The sequence below is a fragment of the Culex pipiens genome, chromosome 2 (assembly GCF_016801865.2).
Source record: "Culex pipiens pallens isolate TS chromosome 2, TS_CPP_V2, whole genome shotgun sequence".
Lineage (NCBI taxonomy): Eukaryota > Metazoa > Arthropoda > Insecta > Diptera > Culicidae > Culex > Culex pipiens.
This window is the reverse complement of record NC_068938.1, coordinates 1,344,761-1,353,883: the sequence shown is the minus strand read 5'-3', so window position 1 is coordinate 1,353,883 and position 9,123 is coordinate 1,344,761. Positions and strand designations below refer to the sequence as shown.

Below are 9,123 nucleotides of genomic sequence, written 5' to 3'. Positions count from 1 at the left end.
AAAACTAAAAACTAAAAACTAAAAACTAAAAACTAAAAACTAAAAACTAAAAACTAAAAACTAAAAACTAAAAACTAAAAACTAAAAACTAAAAACTAAAAACTAAAAACTAAAAACTAAAAACTAAAAACTAAAAACTAAAAACTAAAAACTAAAACTAAAAACTAAAAACTAAAAACTAAAAACTAAAAACTAAAAACTAAAAACTAAAAACTAAAAACTAAAAACTAAAAACTAAAAACTAAAAACTAAAAACTAAAAACTAAAAACTAAAAACTAAAAACTAAAAACTAAAAACTAAAAACTAAAAACTAAAAACTAAAAACTAAAAACTAAAAACTAAAAACTAAAAACTAAAACTAAAAACTAAAAACTAAAAACTAAAAACTAAAAACTAAAAACTAAAAACTAAAAACTAAAAACTAAAAACAAAAAACTAAAAACTAAAAACTAAAAACTAAAAACTAAAAACTAAAAACTAAAAACTAAAAACTAAAAACTAAAAACTAAAAACTAAAAACTAAAAACTAAAAACTAAAAACTAAAAACTAAAAACTAAAAACTAAAAACTAAAAACTAAAAACTAAAAACTAAAAACTAAAAACTAAAAACTAAAAACTAAAAACTAAAAACTAAAAACTAAAAACTAAAAACTAAAAACTAAAAACTAAAAACTAAAAACTAAAAACTAAAAACTAAAAACTAAAAACTAAAAATGTAAAATGTAAAATGTAAAATGTAAAATGTAAAATGTAAAATGTAAAATGTAAAATGTAAAATGTAAAATGTAAAATGTAAAATGTAAAATGTAAAATGTAAAATGTAAAATGTAAAATGTAAAATGTAAAATGTAAAATGTAAAATGTAAAATGTAAAATGTAAAATGTAAAATGTAAAATGTAAAATGTAAAATGTAAAATGTAAAATGTAAAATGTAAAATGTAAAATGTAAAATGTAAAATGTAAAATGTAAAATGTAAAATGTAAAATGTAAAATGTAAAATGTAAAATGTAAAATGTAAAATGTAAAATGTAAAATGTAAAATGTAAAATGTAAAATGTAAAATGTAAAATGTAAAATGTAAAATGTAAAATGTAAAATGTAAAATGTAAAATGTAAAATGTAAAATGTAAAATGTAAAATGTAAAATGTAAAATGATTTGTTTAATTTTCTCAAAAGTTAATTTGTAATGAGTTTTGAAGTGAGGGTAGCCAAACTTTTTTATGTATTCTTATTTAGCAAATTTCCTTCTTCTTAATCGTGAATTAATCACAACGGTAATTGTCTTTTTGTTTTAATTAATACTTCTTCACCAATCAGTTGCACTATTTCTTTGTTTTAACCTAATCAAAATGCTCGAGCAGCAGTAACAATTCCGAATGCCAACCCTAACCCGCGGTCGATTCCTATCGCTGGATATCGATGGTGGTAATAATGGGCATTTAATGACCGTCTCCGGAGTAATATCCAATAAAAAAACCCGGCAACGAGCAAAATGCAATTGACACCAGAAATGCATCCTGTGTGAGCCCAAGAAGTTCGCGTGCTAATAAGCTTTTCCACCGTGGTCAGACCTCTTTCGTCACCCCTTCGGTAATAGCCCATCCAGAATGGTCCACAAGGCTGAACGTTGCTTGGTGCGTTCTGTAAGCGCGCTCGAACTCCTCTTTTACGATCATTGCGTGAAAATTTGCGCTGGCCAGGGTTGTGTTTTGTCAATATTCACAGCCTACTGCTGTTTTGGTTAGAATTTTGAACCTTTTTAAAATTTGGAACTCTGGAAGCCACTCCAAAAGACTTCACAGCCTACTAAGAGCAGCGGAACACACACCTGGCGAGAGGGATCCCGTCGTCCCGCGTGTGCAAACATTATCGGATATTTTGCTTTGCAGACTGTAACCAAACACACAGAGCGTCCGTTTAAACCCTCGGGCGACCACGAGCTCAGCAGCTGCCGGAGGAGTGAGATGCAACGAGGCTGATAGTGCCCGTCCTGAACGGTTTTGGGGCCAGGGCAAAACAGGAAGCTAATTAAAGATATTTACAAGCATTGCTGAGCAGCGAAAATATCCTTCGATTGCATGCAAATGTTTTCACCGTGGCCAATGACTTGGAGGAGGGGGGTTCGGTCAAGTAAGAGATCATGCGTTCGTGATAAACGGGGTAATTGTGTCAGGGGAGCGATTTTGGTGGGAAAATGCCTTATTTGTGGATATCGGTGGTGGAGTTTATTTGACACCTTTAGGATTGGGAAATCAGGGCTTTCAATCAGGCAATTATTTTTCACTTAAAATTTAGTTTATTTCTGAAATAAAAATGTACTATTTCCGTTTATAAACATTTCCAAAAGTTGATTCTATCGCGTTCTGTGAACTAATTAGTGACAAAATGGGAAAATAATTGAACCCAAATGAGGCGCTTTAAGGCATTTATGAATATTCCCAGCAGGGCATTAAGTGGACGATCGGCGGACGTCCGATCATTATCTTCCGTTAACTTTTTTTAAATGCTCATTCAAGAACTGCAGACCTACCTCAATCGGAAGGGTAACCTGCTAAACAGTTTACTGTTTTTCTTTCCGATGGTTCCACCTCAATACATCACCAAATGAGCTCGCTACCGTTCCAAAGTTGAACGCACCCAGCAAGTTTCGCGAGATTTACCCACTCGTGTGGGAATCGACGGGTACTTACGTTAAAAAGCATACTATTTCCAGCTTTTGTTGTAATTTGAGACCAATACTTGGGTGCAACTCCACACCCCACCATATCGACGGGGTCACCGCAAAAACCAGCCCGAAATCCAAGATAGCCACGGAAATTGCTGGCTGCTCCCCAACGCGCAAAGCCAACTACGATCGGATGCGAAAAAAAAACGCTAGAAGCAATCACTAAACAGAAATAATCCGCCCAATCATACATGTGCGCGAGAGTGAGTGTGTGATAATCATCTGGAAAAGGCTGATGAATGAACTGACTCACTCCCGGGGCCTTCAACGAAAAAAAAAACTCTGCCTGGCTCGTGGGAAACGGGAAGAACAGATTAGAAACGTTTCATTATCCGTTATTATTTGCGTTTTTTAACGCGCGGAGATATACTTCACACGTATCGGTGGTGTGGAAATAACCTAAAAATTTTGCATGTATAATTTATAATTGAGCAATTTTTGGTGTGCCCCCCTCCACTCTTCCTCATCGCACTTTTCGTTTGTGGATTTTTGGTTGAAGAAATGGGCAATCGACTCACGTGGCGAATCGTGAGGAAATGAACAAAGTGAGTAAGTGAATATATATCTGGGACCGTGTTCCTGTTTTCTTTGACAAACAAATATGTGTCTTAAATCTGTTGATTGGAGGTTTGGCGAAACGAGCTGGGAAATTTTTTGACCTGATTATCAGACAAAAATGTTTACAATGACAGAGATTGGATGCAGTGCAGAGTATGTTTTTAAAAGTTTTCAAATCTAGAAACAGTTTTTTCATAGGTTTGGGACCATTTTGATTTACATATTTTGATTTGATTTGATATAGTTTCAAATATTTCAATTGAACCATCCTGTTTTTAATTTTAGAGCCCTTTAAAAAAAAATAATCGGCTCCGATATATTTTTTTGTCTGTGTGTTTTAATTGTTTTTTTTTTTACTTTTCTTTTAAATTTTTGAATTGTTATATGTACAGTAGGGTGGTCCAATTCTGGATTATCTCAGGTGCTAAGAGCTGGTTGAGTAAAAATGATCACTTTTGGAAATTGATAACTTTGCAGAGGAAAAAAAAACTCTAAAAACATAATCGGAAATATGTATCTTTTGAAGGAATTTTCTGATTGATTTGGTATCTTCGGCAAAGTTGATGGTATCGGTGAGGACTATTTAGGAAAAAAAGGAACACGGAAAAATATGTGCCGATTTTTTTTGTAAAAAATTATTCACAGTTTGGAACTTTTGAGCCATAGAGAAGAACGGCAAAAAACAATACCACCGAGTTATAATTTTTTGTTTGAAAATTAATAAATAAAAATGTTACCAAATAATTTCAGTCTAGAAAAACGGAAAGAGAAAAGCAAGGTTTCATTTCTTCTTAAGAGGGCAAAATAATCCTTACCAATTCTAGGAAATCGGATCTTCATCAAATATTAAATAACTTTTCCGAAGACACCATATGTTTTTAAAGCTTTTTGATTTTTTGTGAAATTGTATGATTTTTTTTTAATTTTGTAAATAATAACGATTTAAATGGGCGTAAATTCAAAGTTTGTCCCTTTTTCAATGCTGCCCTTTATTCAAAAAACAGCACAGCAACCAGAGGACCAATCTTCAATGTATCTTGGGTAATTTTATTTGAAATTTACCGACAAAACGGGAATTTTTCAGTTAAAATTAAACTTTAAGTGGCTATTTCTTGAAAACGGCGCACTTTATCAAAAAATTAAAATCAAAGCTGATTTTTTTACTAAGAATTCTATTTTTCAAAAAGACACTGTTTTCAAAAATCATAACTTGGCGGCAAAATAATAATTCAAAAGTTGCGGGTGTTTGTCCCCTAAAACATACAAAAAAAAAATGGAATTTTGGAAGCACAATTTGAAAATATACATTTTTTTCCGTGTAACTATTTTTACTGAATCATTTGTTTCTCAGTGCATTTCGTTTCTTTCAAAAATATTTGTACAGTGATTCCATGTTAAATCAGCAGGATCCAGATCAAAATTGCTGTGATTGGCTCAAATTTTGCATGGCCAACATAATAAGACTCGTTTTTTTTTGTTTGGTGACTAGCATAGTTCTATCTGAAATAGGGTGGCCCAAAAAATGAGTTTTTAACGAAAACCACATTTTTCAAAAAATCATACCTCTGGAACGGCTGAACCAATTTTAGCTCGGCACGTTTCATATTAAAGGTAATTAGATGGGCTTTTAATGAAAAATAATAAGACAAAATGAAAACATTTCTAATTGCACTTACAGATCAAATGAAAACTTTGTTTGCTGATTTGAAGGTCTCGGGACCAAAGAGCTCAAAGGGGAACATTTGTTTCTATGATTTTCAGGGTGTTTACGTAACATGTCCAATTAACAAGATTCTGAGGTATGATTTAAAAATAAAACTGCTTTTTTGTTTTTCGACGCGCCACGCGTTGAAATGAGAAAATAAAAAAAAACAACTTTTTTGACTAAAACTGTTATTCTTTTTTGTATCAAAAGTTGCGTATTTCGGAATTGAAACATTTGTATTTCGCGTCAAAATTATTACAATGACGCAAAAAATATATATAAAACATATTTTGAAATTTTTTAAATCAAGACTTGCATTTTAAATGGGCGTAATATTCAATGTTTGGACCTTTTAAAATGTTAGTCCTGATTTAAAAATTTTCAAAATATTTTTTTTCGAAAAGATCGGAAAATTTCACGAATGTTTCATACATTAACATTGATAATCGGACCATTAGTTTCTGAGATATCGTCATTAGAAAATGGTGGGTTATTTTGGTTTTGGTTTCTTTTTCTTAAAGCGGCCTTATCTCAGCAACCCGAGATCCAATCTTCAATGTCTCTTAGACAATTTTATAGCAAATTTTCTGAACTTCTCAAAAAAATATTTTTAGAAATGATCACTTATGGTCACTATTTTTAAAAATTGAAAAACTGCAAATATTTCGCTAAAATCATACTTTCGGTGGCTATATCCTGAAAACGGAGCCCTTTATCAAAAAATCTGTAGGGTACTTTTCGATTGCAAATTCAATTTTGCATTTAAAAAATGATGCCAAACTTGGTTTTGCATGAAACTTCGATTTGCAATTTTTTTCCGTGTACCTATTTTTTCTCAAAAGTCCTCAACAATACCTACAACTTTGCCGAAGACACCAAATTGATCAGAAAATTCGCTCAAAAGTTACAGCTGTTTGAATATTTACATACCATTTTTGTATGGACAGCAGCCAAAATTGTATGGAGACTTGTATGGGTGAACCAATGACGCAAAATAGCTTATTTGGTCATAGGGAAGGCCCCCACAAAGTTTAAGTCAAATCAAAAAATACAAAAAATAAAAATGGTCGAAATCGGCCGATTTCGTAGAGAGTTGCTCGTATGCTAATTTGTTTCCTTTTCTTAGGAAACAACGATAAGATTTTCTTTTCAATAATCCTAATGCTAAAATTTGATTCTGCTCCTAAATGAGTCTGAAAAATGAAGTATGATTTTTATTTATTCAAAAAATTTATAAACAAATGCAACATTTTTATAAACAACTACAATGTTTAAACCTCTCGGATATCTGCTAAATCAGTCTACCACAAAATTAGTACCAATTAAGACTACGGTGTGTCACCTATCATTAAACCAAAGTCAACCAAACCCAGTGCAACAAAAATCACAAAACTTCTTCAACCAGACTCATTTCCCATTTACAATTGCTAGGTCTTTTGGTACGGTAATAATCACAACATTGCTTGCCTTGAAGACCTAACCATGCAATTTTGCATGCATCAGCTGCATTCGCATTGCTCATTATGACTGTCTGACTGACTGTCTGTCTGTCTGTTTAGTGGGTGGTTGCGGTGCTGGTGGTATGCAGAATACGACGTTGAGAAGTACGCACTGGGTTGGAAAACCACAGAACCAGGCGCCGTTAGTGATAGCCGTCCTCAAAACTCCCAAGTGCAAGCTCGTTACCACTCGAAAGGGAAGCGTTAAAAAGTCATAAAATGTCTCAGTATGTAGATTCCGTCGCTGATTGACACACCGGTAAGCAAAGTAGGCGCTGAGATGTTCCGGTGGCTGGTCACCCCGCGACTGCTCCGCTAGCCTACTGCGCGATGGATATTCTGATGAGTCCGATAAGACACACTACAAGGTGCTTAAAATGTTTCAAATTGCTCTGTTTTCGCGCGCGCGCAAGGTGGGGGCAAATACGCAAATAAGCATGGGCGCGCAATCAAATATGTAGATTGTGTGAATGTTTGTGCATTCAAATGAGCATCACGTGGATCTTTGCTTGGGCGCGCGAAATTTGACTACGGGAGCGGAAAATTATGAGCCGAGCTTGATATGCAGATGACTATCGCGCGCGAGGGGGAAAAGAGCTCCTACATTGTTTAATTATTCAATTAATCTTGGGGCGACTGTGGACGGTGAAGGCACTTGGTGGGACCAGACTTTCAGGTTTGATATGCAAATGAGAGCGTCGGCGGTGCAGACTCGTAAAATTATCTGGAAGCAAAAATTCAGACGTTTACTCAAAACTTTGTGATTAATTGGGTGGAGATAAGGGCATTTGTTACCTTTTGCAGAACGGGGTCATTTCATTTTGCTAAACTGACCAACGAATTTATTTAATATGCATTCACAAATTAAAGTAGACTTTGTGTTTTGGATGTAAAAAGCTTTTTTTCTCTTAATTTGATTAATTCATATCGTAAAACGCCCCCCCACTAGCATAAATCCATTGATTAGTAAATTTAGGCAAACTCTTCCAAAACGTTTCACACCCCACGAAGAGACCAAAACGAGAGGGTTTTTACGACCTGTTGCGAAGCATAACTAGTTTCCCCGGAGCAGATTTGGCTGCACTGGACACTTGAAAAGATGCCGAATGGCTCACAGCCGCGGAAAGGTGATGAAAAACATCAAACTAGCAAAGTAGGCTTTGTAAAACAGAAACACTTCATAAACGAGCGCGCTCGCGCACTCGGGGGGAAATTCATAAATGCCGCGAGGGAAATCAAAAAGTCGTAAAAGGTGGAATATTTGTTGCGTAATGACAGAGTGTGAGGGCTTTTGACCTCAAACATTTTACGACGTTCCGCTCTGCACGTACGAATTAACTGAAAATCGTCCAAAAATGGAAACAATTTATGAAAACCCTGAAAATTGCACAAAACTTTTATCATAATCACGCCAAGCAATCACCATAATTAAGTTAAAACAAGAACCCCGCTCACATTTTCACACCGCGATCGTAGCAGGCGCGCGATATGCATCAGTACTTCCGGTGCCGTACGCGTTCATGACTACTTGGATGGGTTGTGTCCCCTTCGGTTTGACACTCCGTTTCTCTACCCTAAAAAAAGGTAAAACAAACGATTAGACTACGCGAGGAATATTAAATTTCACGCATAAATAAAGGCTTTTTTTAACACGGGGGGCCATTTTTCCGGTTGGTCGCGTGTCGTGTGTGCCTTACCTGTCGCGTTTTGTTGTCGCGGTAATCAACACCTCGGATATTAGCATGACGTTTTACCGGGGCTAATTGACAATTTCCTCGTTATTGTAATGGCGATGCGAGGGGTGAATGACAATTATGGCGTGGGAAGTTCTGTTGTTTTCAGGTTTTTGATTGATTTGTAGTTTTAGCGAAGTTGAAGTAAAAGAAGAAAATCAAGAATATTTGGCCGGTTAAGGATTTTATGCTAATTGCATACCATTAATAAATTTTCACATTATGAAACTTTTATTCTGCATTTTTTTGCACATACTTGCTTTTTTCTCTTTTTTCACTTCATATTAAGCTATATATCATTTGAAAACGCTTTTTGGAATCTGTAATCGAACGACAAAGTACTGATAGGAGAAGATTTTAATTCAACTACCTCTCTAACTCTTTTTCATTCAACTAGCTTCAACTCAACAGGGGGCAGTCCGGAATGAAATATTTTGGAAGCAGCCATTTTCAGCTGTTATACGATTCCGAACTGTTCGAAATTGTGATTTCAGTTGTTTTCTTTTAATTCTGATGATAGTATTGAAATATACAGTTTGCAAATGCTTTATTTCCTTATTTTCTTGAGATAATAGGTGTGTTTCTGAGATAAAAGGTGGGTTTTTGTATATTTTTGATGCAATAAAGCAACTTTTTAAGTGTTTTTTCGACGAAGGCTATCTAACTTACTTCCGAAACTCCATTTTTTAAACAACAAAAAAGTCACTCACAATCTCGACCACTTTTGACAGCTCGAAAAGTCAACCCCTTTCGCGTTCGCGCACAAGGTCGGATTTTTTTATGCGCTTGTATGCTAAATATCAAGCAGTTTTTTGCTATCACAATAAAAGGGGTGAACTACCCCTTTTTTCGAGCAGCTTTTCGTCAAAGTTGGCACCCCTGACTTTTAGATTGGAAA

At 34.6% G+C, this 9,123-nt stretch overlaps 1 long non-coding RNA gene across 2 annotated transcripts; it reads right to left on the bottom strand.

Annotated features, from left to right (window-relative positions):
- Nucleotides 1-6,245: 6,245 nt before the first annotated feature.
- Nucleotides 6,246-8,647, bottom strand: LOC120431706 (uncharacterized). Of its 2 annotated transcripts, XR_005607942.2 has the most exons (5): nucleotides 8,428-8,647; nucleotides 8,190-8,321; nucleotides 7,948-8,066; nucleotides 7,288-7,869; nucleotides 6,246-7,216 (listed from the first exon to the last, which is right to left on the bottom strand). It is a non-coding gene; the product is annotated as an uncharacterized LOC120431706 (long non-coding RNA). The 2 variants fall into 2 exon arrangements; XR_005607941.2 differs by having other exon boundaries at nucleotides 7,288-8,066.
- Nucleotides 8,648-9,123: the final 476 nt, after the last annotated feature.